Source organism: Panthera pardus, unplaced genomic scaffold, assembly GCF_024362965.1.
Source record: "Panthera pardus isolate Hobbes unplaced genomic scaffold, ASM2436296v1 HiC_scaffold_21, whole genome shotgun sequence".
NCBI lineage: Eukaryota > Metazoa > Chordata > Mammalia > Carnivora > Felidae > Panthera > Panthera pardus.
This window is the reverse complement of record NW_026526777.1, coordinates 29,494,197-29,512,285: the sequence shown is the minus strand read 5'-3', so window position 1 is coordinate 29,512,285 and position 18,089 is coordinate 29,494,197. Positions and strand designations below refer to the sequence as shown.

Below are 18,089 nucleotides of genomic sequence, written 5' to 3'. Positions count from 1 at the left end.
GGGCACCTGGGTGGCTTAGTCACTTAAGCATCCAACTTGAGTTCAGGTCATGATCTCGTGGTCCATGAGTTCAAGCCCCACGTCGGGCTCTGTGCTGACAGCTCAGAGCCTGGAGCCTGCTTCAGATTCTGTGTCTCCCTCTCTCTCTGCCCCTCCCCTGCTCGCGCTCTATCTCTCCTTCTCAAAAATAAATAAAAAACATTAAAAAAAATTTTAAAAAGGTGACAAAATTACTTGCGTTAAATATCCCCACACTTCAAGCTAAATAATTGTTAGCATTGGTTTTGTTGAAGCAAGACATTATATGCCACAAAGTCCTCTGGATAAAAATTATCTTTTGCTCTTTTCTTTCTTTAGCACAAGTTTCAAGCATCCTAGGTATGTTTCTTTCCTCTTGGTGCTAAGGTAAGAAATGCCATCTATTTTACTTTTTGGTTCATTGTTTGTCTCTGCCATCAGAATATGGGCTCCATAGTGAAAGGAGTTTGTCTGCTTTATTTAGTGCTGTATCCCCAGTGCCTGGAACACTGCCGGGCATGCGGTAGGCACTCATGAACTGCCTGTCGAAGGAATGCTCATCAGAACCACATCGCAGTATAAAATAATATGATGCACTGTGAAGAGGAAGAGGAAGGTTATTGCATTTTATGTATGTTTGAGAAAAGGGTACACAAGAAAGTCTAGAGAATTCAATAAATGTTAGCAGTGATTGTGTCAAAGTAAGGGAACTACAGATTCTTTCTCTCCTCCCTCTCTTCATTCTTGAAATTTTCTAGAACCTTTTTTTTAAGGGCAGTTGTCAAAGGGCTGTGAAACCGCTGATGCGCTGGGGCTAAAATCAGCCTGGGTCCGGTCTCCCACTGTCCCAGCTGGCCGCCCACCCGTCCTGAGGTATCTCTCCACCTCAGGAGCCTCACTTTCTTCATCTGAAGGATGGAGATGATCATGTCTGCTTGGGCTGCCTGGTAGATCAAAGGAAATCATGTCCTTGAAAGTACTTTGCAAGCTGTGGTGTTTTAGACAAACAAACCACAGGAGCCCCGCCCTTGGGATTGTCTTGTTCCAGGCCCGGCTGCCCCCTTCCCGTCCCCGTCACCACCACCCCCACCCAGGCCCTCGCCCTCGCCCTCTCTGTGGAGACAAGAAGGGTGGAGCTGCTCTGGGTTTTTAAAAGGTCAGCATCAACTATACTCAAATTTAAAAAAATATATTAAAAAAAAAAAAAGGTCAGCACCTGGTCAAAGCCTGGGCACATGGGCTGTGTGTGATTCTGATTTCATTCTTGTGACTAATTCTGGGCTTTTTTTTTTTTTTTTTTTGGTACCTCCTTTGACCCCAGGGTTCTTTCTCAGGGCACAGTGTGGGAACCCAGGGCCTCCCGGGGTGATGAGTGATCTGGGGAGTTCAGAAGAATGGCAGAGTTGGCAAAGCTGTACTTGGTGATATGACTCACCCCCGTGTCACCCCCCCCCCCCCATGTCACTCTGGGGGTAAAGAGAGGGCTCTGGACACTTGTGAGGGCATCTCAGGTGGCAGAGTTTATCAGATCTAAATCCCTCCCTTACCCAGGCTGAGTGGCCGGCAGGAAGCTCCCTACCACCCCTGCTGGGCATCGAGCCCTCCAGCCTCAGTCCAGTGGGGAGAATGACTGAAAGACCCACAGCCAAAGGAGCAGGGAATGTTTGGTAAGTGAGAGGAAAAGAGGAAGCAAAGATGTGAAATCACTCTTCCTCGTCATTATCATCAAAGTCAAAAAGTGTTTATTGGGTGTGTAATTAATCACATCTTCCACGAGAGTGGACTGTGCCTGAGATTCACATTTACTCCATCGCAGTAACTTAGAGCTAGAGACCCATTTTCTCCGTTCTAAGAAGACACTGAGGATCAGAGGTGAAAGTCACTTGCTTAAGGTAATAATAACACCACTTAGGTCTCTGTAAAACATCACAAATTTTTAAAAAGCACATACACATGATTTCATCAATTATTGTGACCCCGAAGCAAGCGGGAACGATTAGCTCCATTGTATTGATGATGAAACTGACAAGTAAAGAGGCTTGGTCAAGGTCACAGAGAAGCAAACATCGCAGCTCAAACCTTTGTTTAACTCTCCTACCCTCTCTTCCCCTGCCATCCCGCCCGTGTGAGACCCAAAGAGATGATCTCTCCATTCTGAACCCAGTCATACTCAGTGACTCCCTGACCCAGGCTCTCTCTTAAAAATTTTAAGAGTTTCCAAGACAAACACCGTTTGATTTCACTTAGATGGGGGATCGAAAAAATAAGGCAAATGAATAAGCAAACAAAAAGCAGACTCACGCCTAGAAATACACAGAACAAAATGGTGATTGCTCGAAGGACGGGGGGATGCACAAAACAGGTGAAGGGGAGTGCGAGATACAGGCTTCCAGTTACAGAATGAATAAGTCACGAGAATAAAAAGTACAGTATAGGAAATATAGTCAATGATATTGTAATAGTGTTGTATGGTGACAGACGGTAGCTATACACTTGGTGAGCACAGCATAACCTATAGTTTTTGAATCACTGTTGTGCACCCGAAATTAATGTAACATTGTGCATCAGCTATACTCAAATTTTTTTTTAATTTTTAAGAGTTTTCCTCTAATCGTTAAGTTTTCCCCTAATTTCCCTTGATTATTAATCACAGGTCCTTTATTAATAAAAATGGATAGTATGGAACACATAAAGGAAAAAATGAAAAACACCCATTATTACACCATGAAGAGACACCTTAGAATATTTTTCTATGTAGATGATAATACAGACGTGCCCTTTTTTTTTTTTTTTTCAGCTAAATTGGGGACAATCTACATGAGACCAAAGACTACTGTGTTCCCAAGTGTATAATCAGTGCCTGGCACAAAATTGGGACTCAGTAACTATATGTGGAATGTATATAATATACATTATTTTGGTGTCAAAATAATGTATATGATATACATTTTTTTATTTATAATATAAAATTTACAATATAATTTTTTTAATTGAGTAGGCTCTACACCCAATGTGGGGCTTAAACTTACCACCCTGAGATTAAGAGTCACAAGCTCTACCAACTGAGGCAGCCAAGCACCAATGTATACATTATTTTGTAGCCTGCTTTCTTCACTTAGCAATATGCTATATTTTATATCATTAGATATTTTTCTAAAACATGTTTTTAAGGTAACATTACATCAATATATGAAATAAAACCTCATTCATGTAACCAAGCCCCTAATCTTTTTTTATTACGTTTATTTATTTTTTTAGTAGTCTCTATACCCAACTTGGGGTTTGAACCCACGACCCCAAGATCAAGAATCACATGCTCTTCTTACTGAGTCAGCCGGGAGTCCCTAAGCCCCTAATCTTGTTTCAAGTTTTCACCCTTATAAATAATTCTATGATGAACATCCTTGTACAAAGATTTTTATAACAAACTTTTATTCATTTCTTAGGACAAATTCCTAGAAGTGAAAGTATTCATCAAAGATTATAAACAATTTGAGACTTTTGGTACGTTGTGCCAAATTGTTGAAAAATTTATATTCTCTCTAGAGGTGTAGGCATTATTATTTCAACAAACATTTTGTCAGTTTGGTTTCCACCAAACTTTGAAAGAATATGCCACCTTATTGTATTATTCCAAAGACTTTTTATACATGTGTGATCACAACATCCCTCTGAAGGAGATGTTAAAATGACAGCTAATATTTACTGAGCACATACTATATGAGAGGCATCGAGCTAAAGGTTATATATATTGTCTTATTTATCCTCACAACAACTTTATGAGGTATAGAATTTATTGTCCCTGTTCTACAGACTAAAGAGTTGAGTCTCGTTGAGTTTATGTAACTTGCGCAAGTATCTTCTCTAAAGAGCTTGTATTATTATCCCCATTTTACAGATGGAGGAACTAAAGTCCCAAGAGGTTTGATGACTTGCCGGGGTCACACACACACAGCAGCACACAAATCCCATGCATCCTGGACCACAGCTCAAGTCAGTTTCCATCTTCCACTACTCCTCCAGCACCTGCCTTGCCCTGTTTATCACTAATCAGTACTAAACCAAGGGCACACTGAGGTCAAGGCCACCATTACTGGCCCTGCAGAGAAATCACCCTGCTTCTGTTATCAAAAGATCAGTGGTTAATTGATGGTTAATTTAATGTGTCAACTTGACTGGGCCACGAGGTGCCCAGACATTTGGTCAAATATTATTCTGAGTGTGTCCCTAGGTGTGTATGAGATTAATATTTGAATCAACAGACTCAGTACGGTGGGTTGCCCTCCCCGAGGTGGGGTGGGGGGGGGCCTCATCCAATCCATCGAAGGCCTGAAGAGAACAAAAACACTGAGTAAGAGGGAATTTATTCTCTGCCGTCTGAGCTGCGACATCAGTCTTCTTCCTGCGGACTCAGACTGGGTTTGAACTTACATTATCGACTCTCTCGGGTCTCCAGCTTGCCAGCTGCAGATCTTGGGACTTCTCAGCCTCCACAGGGGTGTGGGCCAATTTCTTATAATAAATGTCTTTAGAGACAGATGGATAGATAGATGGGTGGATTTAGATATAGATCTATAAATAGATATAGAACTATATCTCTTCTGTTGGTTCTGTCTCTTTGGAGAATCCAGACTAATATAATCAGGGTCCTCTCACTAAGGAGAACTTGGGCATCTGACTGAGAGGGTGAATGGGGCTCTTCACAGATGTGCCGAGGTAAGGGGTCCAAATGGGAGAAACAGTGCCAACACCCACCATGTTGCCTGCATAGTCCTAACTGGCAAGCGAAAGTGGAGGGGCTTGGCCTTGGTGGGCAGCAAAGCCTGAAGTGCAGACCCGAGACAACGGCTGCCAGCGTCTGGTAGAGGCTGTGGTTTGCCCCAGGGAGATGTGCTAGACACAGGGTGATTAATCTCAGTCACCCTGCTCTGAAAATGACTGTCTTCATGATGTGCATGCTCACATCCCCTCTCTAATCCAATATGTCTCTTCACTGCAGCCCCCAAACCCCCCAAAGCGAGAAGGTCATGCCTTATACTAGCCCCATACTGGGCCCTATGCACACAAAGACACAACATGCTATGTAGGTCACAAGGCTTGCTGAATTTCTATCTTTTTAAACAAAATCTTGGGTTTGTTTTTTTTTTTATAACCTACAGCTCCAAATCTTCTCAGGTTTCATTTTTTAAGTTCTTATTAGCATAAAGAGAGAAAATGTCGTATTAAGAGTAAAATAACTCCAGACCCTCCACCCTAATCGCAGTAATTTTCTTGTTTGCACATTCTCTTCCCGAGCCCTTCTCTATCATGGTCACATTTTACATTGCTGTACTCAAGAGACATTCTGGTGTTTGGGGGTTGTTGTCACTGTTGGGTGTTTTTTGTGTTTTGTTTTGTTTTTGCAGAATATACTGTAAACGTTTTTCTCTGCCCCTGTGTAGATTTCATAATGGTCATTTTTGAAGGTTTCCCTCTGTGGGTAAACCACCATGTAACACAACAATCCTCCATATTAGACATTCAACTTGCTCAAGAGCTTTCGCTTTGATAAATACATTGCAGTGAGCAGCTTTCCCATCTAGCTCAGGACTGGTTTTGAACGTCTGTTCCAAACCGAACGAAACTCCCTGACACCTGCTCCCCCTCCTTTAGCCTCTCTCCTTGGCTGCCTTCGTGGGATTCTATCACCTCTTCTGGTCTGTGAGGAGCAGAAACAGGGAAACCCCCTCACCTCAAGAACAGCGGCCATGGACTCATGAACAATGCATTTTGGAAGCACTTTGAAAAGTAGCACAACACATTAGTGGAATGAAGGGCATGTCAGTAGTTGTTTATTGTTATTTTAGACCCTAATGAACCAACGGTGAAAAACAATATAACGTAGGGCTTTAGTCCGTAAGCTAGTGCCACTGCCCGCGTTCAAGTTCCAGCTCTGCTTCTCACTTTCTTTGGTACCTGGGTAAGTTATTCAACCCTTTCCACTTCAAAATCCTCATCTGGAAAATGGGAACAATGCTTCTTATGTCAGTGGGCATGTGAAGGAGTTAAATGTGTTCAAATAGGAAGCGCTTAGAACTATGTGACACATATTAAGCATCGTATGTTTGCTACAATTATTGGGAGTAAAACAAACAACACAAACTATTGTTGTGTTGTGTTGTGTTGTGTTGTGTTATGTTGTGTTGGAACTGCACTATACCATGGCTTTGGATTTCTCTTCTCAAATTCATGGATTCAACACATTTTTATTTTGCATTTATGATGCTCCAGTTAGTAAGCGAGGCCATGGGGCTACAGAAATTAAAGACTTCCAGTCCCTCTACAGAACAACCACCGAAGCTCGAGTCTCTGTCCTCCACACACAAATAAGATGGGAAATGTGGGCTTACTGGCGTAAAAGAAGGAAATAAAAGCCATGTGGACCGTTAATTGGGGGCAAAATGTTATCTTTCTTCTTTCCTTTTTCTTGAAACTAAAAAGTACACAAAGACTTCTGTCCTATGAATAAGTCACTTTTGTAGATCATTGATTTCCAGAGAATTGGTTGATCACAATGTCTCTTGAGTGAAAACCTGTGTATAGACCCAGGTTATTCTGTCTTTCAGGGCTGGGAATTTCCTGCTGAGCCCAAAGCATTCCCTGAAATGAGTGGGACTCAGAGACTTATACACAGCAACAGCCTTGCTGAACAACTGTGTCCAGCGGTGGACGGTCAGCCCTGGGTGGGGGTAGGATGAGGGGACCTCTCTGGTCCCTGTCAGACCAAAGATTCCATAGTCCCATGAATACAGGTCCAATCTGTTTTCCAGAGATATATCGAATTTATTACTTTCAAAAATATTTTAAATATTTTATAAAATGCACTCATCAAAAGGCTGGAAACACATATCCATCATTTAAAAATTAAACAATCAGGGCGCCTGGGTGGATCAGTCGGTTAAGTGTCCGACTCCGGCTCAGGTCATGATCTCATGGTTTGTGGATTCGAGCCCCATGTTAGCTGTGTTAACAGCTCGGAGCCTGGAGCCTGCTTCAGATTCTGTGTCTGCTTCTCTCTCTGCCCTTTCCCTACTCGTGCTCTCTCTGCCTCTCTCTCTTAAAAATAAATAAACATTAAAAAAATTTTTTTAATTAAACAATCAAAGCAGAACAATCCATACACACACACACACACACACACACACACACAAAGGCAACAATTCGACCATGCCATCCATTACCACAACGAATCCCATCAAAAGGAGATCAAGGCAAGACAAACAACTTACATTAGGTCTGTGTAAAATTCACTTATCAGCCCACTTAATAAACGCTTTTTGACACTTGAAAACCTGTTTCTCTGTGGTCCTACACTGAGAGAAATCCATGCATACATACTCTGGGTACTCTCAGAGGTTCAAGACCTGAAAGACTCCTGACCAGAGCCTGCCAGGGGCTCCCCAGCAGACTGCATGAATAGGGAAGTTATTTTAAAATATAATATAATAAATCAATACAGGCGTCTTTTGGGGGTTTTCTTATATCACAATCTGAATTTGGAAGGTAGTTCAATAAGAAGGTGATTGCTCACATCATAATGCAGTCTATTGCTTTTTAAGAAAAAAATTATTTTATTTATTTCTTTTATTTTGTGTATTAAAAAAATTTTTTTAATGTTTTTATTTATTTTTCAGAGAAAGAGAGAGAGAGAGAGAGAGAGAGAAAACGAGTAGGGGAGGGCCAGAGAGAGGGAGACACAGAATCTGAAGCAGGCTCCAGGCTCTAAGCTGTCAGCACAGAGCCCGATGCGGGGCTCGAACCCATGAGCTGCGAGACTGTGACCTGGGCCAAAGTCGTATGTTCAACCTACTGAGCCACCCAGGTGCCCCAGAAAAAAATTATTTTAAATAGAAACAGAAATCACCTTGTGCAACCTCTAAGAAAATGGTTCAGGCAACAATCATCGGTGGGTGCTAAAACCACGAGGCGAGAGCTGGACTATTACAAGATGCTGACGTGTCACCTCAGGGATTAGTTCTCAGTGATAAGAGAGACAACACGATGTGACAACCGAGGATGGTGAGGGTGAGGGTGGAGGATGACGAGGCGGATGGGATGCCCAGCACCACTTGTGAGGTGTTCTTGCCACAAATGATGAGCCGAAATCTATTTAAGCCTTTGCCGCTAATGTCCAGGTTACAGGAAACACGGGGGTCAGGAGTAAGTTAAATGACAATGTGAGGAGGCAAGCAGATAAAACACAGCATGTAGGGCATGAGACAACTGACCTGATTTCAACAAGGCACTGACATGATAAGAAAAAAATCGGGTGCAGGAAGGGGACTGACACAGGATTAAAAGAGCCAAATGCAAAGTGTAGACCTTACTTGGATCCAGATACAAACGGACCAACTTGAAAAGACCGTGTTGGGACAACTGGGGAGCTTTAAATGTGACTCGGTGTCAGGTGATATTAAGGAGTTATTGTGATAACAGTCATGTGATTATGTAAGAAAAGTGTCCAATTTTTTTTCACAGATGCGTTCTGAAACATCTACAAGTGATATGTCACCATGATTAGGATTTTCTTTAAAATATTTTGCTAAAGGGGCCCCTGGGTGGCTCGGTCGGTTAAGCATCGGACTTCGGCTCAGGTCATGGGTTTGAGCCCCACATCGGCCTCTGTGCTGACAGCTCAGAGCCTGAAGCCTGCTTCAGATTCCGTGTCTCCCTGTCTCTCTGCCCCTCCCTTGCTCATGCTCTGTGTGTGTGTCTCTCTCTCAAAAATAAATAAACATTAAATTAAAAAAATAAAACAAAATATTTTGCTAAAGAAAAGGTAAACTGAGGAAATATAGGGAAATGTTGATATCAGTAAGTCTAGGTGATAGATAAATGAGAGTTCATTATACTAGACTCTCTGCTTTCACTTACGTTGGAAGGTATTCATAATAAAAAGTTTTAAACTATTAATTTTAATTACAGAAATTACACATGAATAAAGACTACATTTTCACAGCAAAAAGTCCACACAGAAATGATAAGTAAAGCTCAACTCCTCTTTGCCCCCCAGTCCCTAGGCCAGACTCCACCCCAGCGTTTGGGTGTATGGAGACTGATTTTCAATTTCTTAGCTGCTCCTGCTAGAATCCCAGCTCTCAGCAGTGGGCAAGGATATAAAATAGACATCACCTACTTTCCAGCATCCAAGGCATTTTCGAAGCTTCTTGGACAAACTAACTGGTTTCTCCTCCCTGGTTTCAGCTTTAGGGGGCTTTTTGTCCATCATGAGCACCTAGCTACCCCTGGCTTCAGGATCCTCCATCAGACCCAGCACGGCGTCTTTCAACCATTCCATAGGACCAGCTCAGCCCTCTCTCTCCACCAACCTCCCACGGAGCTATCAAAGCACTGAGAACACATCAGTGCATGTGTTTATGAACAAATAGATGGAAATGCACTGACCAGGTGCAGAGGGGTTGGGACAAGAGCTTTGGGGTGGGAGGTGTGAAGAGGTCACACATCGCCGGGTTTATGGACCATTTCAATTGATTTCAACAGCATCGTACCTCAAATTAAACCATCCTCCCTTTAAAACACACCCTTTTCTCTTCCTTTCTCATCATGTGGAGTATTTTAAGAGGAGACAGAGGCGTGAGGTACTAATTTGTTTCTAGTTAATCCATGCCAAGGCCCCAGGCCCGGGCCTGGTCACAGGAGGAAGGTGCCCTTTGAAGCCTCGAGCTGCAAAACCACAGGAAGTGAAACTTGGTCACCAGTAAACAGGTTTGGACCACTGAAGATGTAATTATCATGCAGAAGTTACTTGCTTTCTTTTTTTTCCCTGAGAGTTGGGTGTGAGGACGAGGAACTTATTTTTCTTTTAAGACGAAGAATGTGGAAAAAAATGTCTCTTAAAAAAATCACTACCTTTCCTTAGGTGCCTACTATGGGCAAAGCATAATGCTAAAAAGCATCTTTAAAAAAATGTTTATTACTTAAAAAAAAAATCTTTAATGAGCCCCAGAGAGAGAAAGAGAGAGAGAGAGGGTGAGGGGCAGAGAGAGGGAGACAGAGGGTCCGAAGAAGGCTCCACGCTGTCAGGGCAAAGCTCGATGTGGGGCTCGAACCCACGATCTGTGAGATCATGACCTGAGCTGAAGTCAGACGTTCAACCAACTGAGCCACCCAAGCGCTCTAAAAGGCATCTGATCTACACCCCCATTTTATATATGAAGAAACTGAGGCTGTCTGACTCCAAAACATACTTTTTATGTCTCTCCTAAACTAGGTACCTGAGCTGGTTAATAACCACCTACCAGGCAAAGTGAGGAAAAGGCCCCATGTAGGTCGAGTGCTATTTTGGAGGGCACCTCTATCTCTAGGCCTTTGAGAAAAGCAACCGGTTATTAGAATTCTGATAATAATCCAGCCCCAATGAGAGCCGCAGGCACCGCCACCCCACCCTCCACCTTTCCCGCCACGTCTCCTGTCAGCTGCCCAGTCTTCAGCCTTCCTGAGGTGCAGCTCAGACAGGGGCTGGGCGGCCAGGGGTCTGCTCCCAGGGGCCTGGGAATTCTCTACCACACATAACCCTGCCAGGGAAGAAATGCAGTGGGGACCAGGCTGACAAAGTGTCTTTACTACGTGCCTTCTGACTACAAGCAAACATGAGCTTTCTTTGTGGGAACTGGAAGGGGGGGCCGGTGTGGAGAGCTTGAAGCAGAGGCGCCCTTGGGACCCAGGTGTCCTGTCTATCTGGATGCTGCCACATTTGAAAGCCCCCCAAAAGTCACTGCTCTCTCAGCTCTGGTATTTAGCTTTGTATCTTTGCAGTGGTGCTGTTTTTAACATAACTCACTATCTTTTCTTAGTTTCACGTTCTCTGTGGGTCTCTAGAAACAGAAGAGGGAATGGCTAGAGCCCAGGGCCTTCGGGCCGGCTGGGCAGTGGTCCCAGAAGGAAGGAAAGGTAGGCTGGGGACTTGGGGCTTGCAGTGAAGGAGGGGCCAGTCCTGCCCTCCGGAGAGGAAGGGTCCACGTCCTGCACCAGCTGGACCGTAAGAAGCATGGAAGAGTCTCAGGCCAGATTAGAGCCTACAGGCAACTCCACTCTGCCCTCCATCACTTTTGCTCTCAGGATTTTTTTCTCCAGGGCGCAGGGAAGAAAGACCAGAACGTAGTTGGTCCAGACCCAAGAGCGCTCAACTCTCGCCCCCTGGTGGTCCCACCGGGGAGAGCAAGTTACAACAGGGGCTTGCAGAGTAAGGGACGGGCGAGGAAGGCGGCTCAGAGGCCAGTGCTCTGTACAGGTGCTCAGACATAATCCTGCGGTCCCTGGAATCCTGTGGAAGCCCTCGTGGCTAGGATGGAGAAGCTGGAGAGGAAGGGGTAGAAGGAACGAGAGAAGGCAGAGGAAAGATGAAAGAGAAGAGAGAGAGGAGGCCGGGAGGGTAAGGGGCAGGACCCTGAACACTGTGGAGAGGACCAGGCCGCGTTCAGAAACCAGCTGAGAATTGCTGGCCTGGAGGATGCTGGTGTGGCTTGGGGAAGTGGGTCCTTTCCCATCTCATGCAACTTGGGAGTCTGAGTCCCAGTGATAGGTCTGCCCTGCACTCCAAGCAGCTCCCTAGACTCCGTGTCCCCCAGCCCCAGTTTCTTAAGGGGGTGCTCTTCCCTTGAGGCAGTTAAGTACAGCTGCCTGGCTTGACCCCCGAAGTTGGTCATATGCATTTCCCATAGCTACTCACCTGCCTGCAGCCAGCCTGCGCCCCGTCGAGCGGGTTGTGGCCCACAGAGGCAGAGGCAGACGGGCACTGCCCCTCCTGCACCTGCCCCCAGCTGCGAGCTGCAGGATGCGGTCAGGAGAGGAAACAGGGCCTCCGGCTCCGAGTCATTCTGGGGTTTCCAAAGAGCTCCTTGCTGAGGGCATCGACGGGGCACTGTCTGGGCCGCTGAGAATCGACTCATTCTCCTCATCCAGCCCATAGAGGAAGGAGAGGGGGGAGGGGAGGATGGACAAGGTGAGCCTCATCCTCTGCCGGGCAGGCCCCGAGGCTGCCTGAGTCAGCAGCACCCGTGGGCAGGGAGAGGTCTGGGGCGAGTCCCCATCCCAGTGTGTGTGGGAGGGCTGTGTGCAGTGCAGAAAGGCAGCCGCCCAGCCCCCGGGAGGCTTTTAGAAGCTACGCCACGGAGATCCCAGCTTGTTCCTCTTTCTCCTTTCCAGCAAGAGCTCAGAGAGCTTTTCCCAAGACCCCTCCTCTACCATTTCTCAGGAATAACCACCTGACAGAGATGAACGGTTGCCCCTTCAGCCAAAGTGAGGAGAGGAACGTACTGGGGACTTGATAACCTCTCCCAACTTGCACCCCTTCCCTTCCTTCCATAGGGTGAACCAGTCCGTTCCCAGTGACGGCTCTGGTTTCTGCTTCCAGGACACTTGCTTCCCAAGCCCCGGCTTCAGCAGACCCCGTTCAAATCAGCCCCAGGCCCTGTGCTCAGAGCTGTGCAGCAGCAACTCAAACTTCAGCCCAAGGAGGGCAGACACATTTTTCTTGACTCCTTCTGAATAAAAAAATTTTTTAAACGTTTATTTATACGTGAGAGAGACATAGAGACAGAGCAGGAGCAGGGGAGGGGGGCGGTAGTGAGAGAGGGAGGCATAGGATGCGAAGCAGGCTCCAGGTTCCAAGCTGTCAGCACAGAGCCCGACGCGGGGCTCGAACCCACATACTGGGAGATCATGACCTGAGCCGAAGTTGGACGCTTAACCGACTGAGCCACCCAGACGCCCCTTGACTCCTTTTGATTTTTTAATAAAAAAGTCAAATGTGTACAAATCAGATTTCGCATAAACATTTGGATTTCCAGCATTTGTTTTTAAAATAGAAGCCCTTTGCTTGTGACATTTGCAGTGACAACCACCTTTGAGACAGAACCTCAGTGTTGGAATGTGCCATAGTCTCTACCACGCCTTTCCATGCTCCCCTCCAGCCACAACACATGCCAAGGCCAAGGTACAAGTTGTAGTGGGACAAACTAAATACGGCCATGTTGGAATGCCAGAATTCTTCTACCTGACATACTTCATTCCTTCACTTTATCTGATAGGCCCTTTAGGTGTTTGATGTTTTCCAACCACTGGTTTAGGGCTATGGAATTAGAAAGATCTGTCTTCCAATCCTGCATCAGTCATTTACTGGTTGTGTGACTTCGGGGTGTGTGGGTGGCTCAGTCAGTAAGGCATCCAACTTCTGCTCAGGTCGTGATCTCACGGTTCACGGGTTCGGGCCCTGTGTCAGGCTCTGTGCTGACAGCCTGGAGCCTGGAGCCTTCTTCAGATTCTGTGTCTTCCTCTCTCTCTCTTCCTCCCCTGCTCATGCTCTGTCTTTCTCTCTCTCAAAAATAAAATAAAAATTTTAAATGTAAGACAGGAAGCCATCAAAATCCTAGAGGAGGAAGCAGGCAAAAACCTCTTAGACCTCAGGCACAGCAACTTCTTACTCAACATGTCTCCAGAGGCAAGGGAAACAAAAGCCAAAGTGAACTACTGGGACCTCATCAAAATAAAAATCTTCTGCACAGCGAAGGAAACAACCAGCAAAATTAAAAGGCAACCGACAGAATGGGAGAAGATATTTGCAAATGACATATCAGATAAAGGGTTAGTATCCAAAATCTATAAAGAACTTATCAAACTAAACACCCAAAAAACCAAATAATCCAGTGAAGAAATGGGCAAAAGACATGAATAGACACTTCTCCGAAGAAGACATCCAGATGGCCAACCGACACATGAAAAAATGCTCAACATCACTCATCATCAGGGAAATACAAATCAAAACCACAATGAGATACTACCTCACACCTGTCAGAATGGCCAACATTAACAACTCAGGAAACGACAGATGCTGGTGAGGATGCGGAGAGAGAGGATCTCTTTCGCGATGCTGGTGGGAATGCAAACTGGTGCAACCACTATGGAAAACAGTATGGAGGTTCCTCAAAAAACTAAAAATAGAACTACCCTACGACCCAGCAATTGCACTACTAGGCATTTATCCAAGGGATAGAGGTGTGCTGTTTCGAAGGGGCACATGCACCCCCATGTTTATAGCAACGCTATCAACAATAGCCAAAGTATGCAAAGAGCCCAAAGGTCCATCGATGGATGAATGGATAATGAAGATGTGGTATATTTATACAACGGAGTATTACTTGGCAATCAAAAAGAATGAAATCTTGCCCTTTGCAACTACGGGGATGGAACTAGAGGGTATTATGCTAAGTGAAATTGGTCAGAGAAAGACAAATACCATATGACTTCACTCATATGTGGAATTTAAGAGACAAAACAGATGAACATAAGGGAAGGGAAGCAAAAATAATATAAAAAGGAAGGGGACAGAACGTAAGAGACATATATAGAGAACAGAGGGTTGCTGGAGGGGTTGTGGGTGGGGGGATGGGCTGAATGGGCAAGGGGCATTAAGGAGGACACTTGTCGGGATGAGCACTGGGTGTTATATGTAGGAGAGGAATCACTGGAGTCTACTCCTGGAATCATTATTGCAGTATAGGCTAACTAACTTGGATGTAAATTAAAAATAATAATAATAAACAAATTAATTAATTAAATTTAATTTAAATTAAAAAAAAGAGAGAGAGAGAGACTTAACTGGTTGTGTGGCTTTACCGCAATTACTTAGCTTCTCTAGGCCTCAGTTCCCTCATCTCTAAATGAAGGTAATAGTACTGCTACAAATCCCAAGCTACAAACTCAGGTTTGCAAGGCACACAGGTCGTTTCTTTTCTTTTAAATCAATTTGATTCTGTTCCGGGCCTGGTGGGATGGCAAAAACCGGCTACTTTCTCCAGCAGAATCCTGAAGGTTTAGGGGGAATGCCAGAAAGCTGGGTAAGGGCGGACATCTAGATGCTGTAGCCCCCAGGGACCTCTTGTAGACTGGGCTCCTGCTTCCTGGATGTGTGTGGTGCAAGAGTCTGTCGAGGCTAGAAACTTGGGGCCCAGCATCCCACCTCCCAGCCCTGCTGAGGTCTTGCCGCCTCTGAAGGGCATTGCATGAAGGTCCTTGCTGCTCAGGACACACACCATTTTCTTTCGCACTCCCAGGCCATCGCACCTCTTTTTCCTGGCTCTCAAAAGCCACCTCGCTGCCCTTGTCCCTGGGGACCCCTGCCATTGTCTCAGCAGGCTTAGGGCTAAGGCCTTTGGGAAGCTTCCACTTTCCACCCAGACAAAAGAGAGGGGTGAATGGGAAGGGAAAAAGAATGCAAATCAATATTTCAGCAAATTGTCCCATTGCATGAGTAATAAGAATAATGTTTACCTTCATTTTTTTTTTTTAATGTTTATTTATTTTTGAGAGAGACAGAGACAGAATGTGAGTGGGTTAGGGTGAGAGAGTGAGGGAGACACAGAACCAGAAGCAGGCTCCAGGTTCCGAGCTGTCAGCACAGAGCCCGACGCGGGGCTTGAACTCACAAGCTGTGAGATCATGACCTGAGCCGAAGTCGGACGCCGACTGAGCCACCCAGGTGCCCCAATAATGTTTACCTTCAAAGGCACTTTCCCCTCTGTCTACCCCTTAAACGTTCCCAGGATCCCACCCCCTTCCCTGTCCTGTTCTCATTGTCTACACCCTTCCTGCGTGATTTCACCTACTCCCAGAGCTGCAGCTCTGTAGTGGCTCTCAAGCCCCCTTCTCCAAACTTCCTGGGGCTTTAGAACCCCCAGCCAGGCTGCTCACTGGACATCACCTTCAATGTCCTCAGGTGAACACATCTTACGCTGAACCCTCAAGCTAAAAACCTGGGAACCCCTAGACTCTTCCCTCTTTTTCCCTGCCACGTCTGTAGCCGGTCAACTGTGAAGTCAGGCCAGGTCTACCTCCTAAAAAGCTGTTTCTGAATGCTCCCCACTCCATTCGCTCATTCATCAAAGTGATCTAAAACGGAGTCTGCCTAGGTTCCGGATCGACAGTTTTCAGTAGTGTGATGGATCATTTTATGTGTCAACTTGGCTAGGCCCGTGGTACCCAGATATCTGGTCAACCATTATTCTAGATGTTTCTGTGAAGGTATATTTATTTTTATATATTTTTTAAAGATTTTATTTTTAGGTAATCTCTACACCCAATGTGGGGCTTGAATTTACAAGCCCGAGATCAAGAGTTGCACACTCGTCTATCAAACGAGCCAGCCAGGTGCCCCTCTGTGAAAGTATTTTTATTTTTAGTTTTTTTAATGTATTTATTTTAAGAGAGAGATAGAGAGAGAGGCAGAGAGAGCTAGCACAAGTGGGGGAGGGGCAGAGAGAAGGAGAGACAGAATCCCAAACCGACTCTACACCATCAGTGCAGAACTGGATGCGGGGCTCCACTCGACTCTTGAACCGAGAGATCACGACCTGAGCCAAGATCAAAAGTCTGATGCTTAACCGACTGCGCGCCACCCAGGTGCCCCTGTGAGGGTACTTTTAAATGAGATTAATATTTAAACCAACAGTAGACTGAGTAAAACAGATTATCCTCCATAATGTAGGTGGGCCTCATCCAATCAGTTGAAGGTCTTAACAGAAAAAAGACTGACCTCTGATGAAGAAGGAATTCTGCAAGCAGACTGCCTCTGGACTCAAACTGCTATCTTCTCTGGGTCTCCAGCATGTCAGGCCACCCTGTAGATTTTGGACTCGACGGCATTTCCAATGGAATGAAACAATTCCTTAAAATAAATCTCTCTCTCCATTTCTCTCTCTCTCTCTCATATGTATTATATACATATATCCTATTGATTCTGTGTCTCTAGAGAACCTTGACTAATACAATTAGCTTCTCTTCAGTTTCAGGATAAAAACCTTAAATCCTTACTTAGCCCACGAGGCTCTTCAGTCAATTTAGCTCATATAGTGCCTTTGGACAAATGAGAAAAAGTCACCACCTCTAGGCAGGGCACACAGCTTGGTGGGTGGAACACGGGTGAGTCCTCCCTCTTAGTATGGTGGAAACCTGGACGACCAGACAGAGCTGCCCTGCTTCCCGATGAACCTCTGCCTGCCACTTTAGCCTTGTCTTTGTTTTCATTCTTTTCCTTCCTCCTCATCCGACACCCTAAGGTCCGCGCAGCTCCTAGGTCCCCGTGCTTCTTTGCCACTATGCGTTTGTATATCCCGTCATAGCTGCCTCAAGATCCTTCTTGCATTCTCCCGCCTGTTCCCCGGGCACATGCCTTCTCCCGCCAGACTTTGCGACCCTCAGCCTGGCCCAGCCGCGCGCACGGCCCCTCTCTCTCTCTCTCGCTGCTCTGAGTTTCAGCCCTTGCTTCATTGATGCTATTGCTACTTGATTACTGGCCTAGGTTGGGGAATCATCCAGGGAAGAATTTGAACTTTGATCCACCGTGCTGGGCACTCATAGGTGCTCCATAAACTTCTCGCACAAATGAAAACAGGGACGTGTGAGTGAGAGAGTGAGTGAACGGATGGAGGGAGGGAGGGCACCAGGCTAGCGGTAACAGCAGGAGGCGCTCACCGGGAGTGGGCTCCTTTCCTTGCGCGGCGGAGCCCGGCCAGCCGGCGCCCAGGAGGAGGACTGGGCTCGGGCCGGGGGAGGGGGAGGCGGTTGCGGCTGCGCCAGCGCGCGGTGGCTCGGCAGCACCGCGGTGCCCAGCGAGGGGGAAGCGGACTCGCGGGGAGGGGGGACGGGGCCTGCGGGGGAGGGGCGCGGCGCCCTCTTGCCGGCTCCTCTCATTCTTTCACCCCGGGGTCTCCAGGAATGGAAACGGCCCCCGGCCAGGCCGGAGCGCGCGGATGAAAGGCGGCCCTCGGACGGAGAGAGGAGCCTCCTCCCGCCTGGGCGGAGGAAACTGGTAGTGCCGGGGGTGTCCCGCCGCACCGGCGTCCCAAAGCGGGAGAAGGGGGCAGTCTCGCCCCCCCGGGCCGGGGTCCCCAAAGGGTACCCATTCTCGCTGGCATCTTACCACCCCGCCATGGGGTCCCGCCCCGACTCTTGGATCGGAATCTCGAATCCCTTCTTGCGTCTTTCCCCTCTTTCCTCTGGGCCTTGGTATGCCCCAG

The 18,089-nt window shown here is 46.4% G+C and overlaps 1 long non-coding RNA gene across 1 annotated transcript; it reads right to left on the bottom strand.

Moving 5' to 3' along the window:
- Positions 1–628: 628 nt before the first annotated feature.
- Positions 629–17,943, bottom strand: LOC109256066 (uncharacterized). Its single transcript, XR_002075493.2, has 2 exons — positions 16,607–17,943; positions 629–962 (listed from the first exon to the last, which is right to left on the bottom strand). It is a non-coding gene; the product is annotated as an uncharacterized LOC109256066 (long non-coding RNA).
- Between the last annotated feature and the right edge of the window lie 146 nt (positions 17,944–18,089).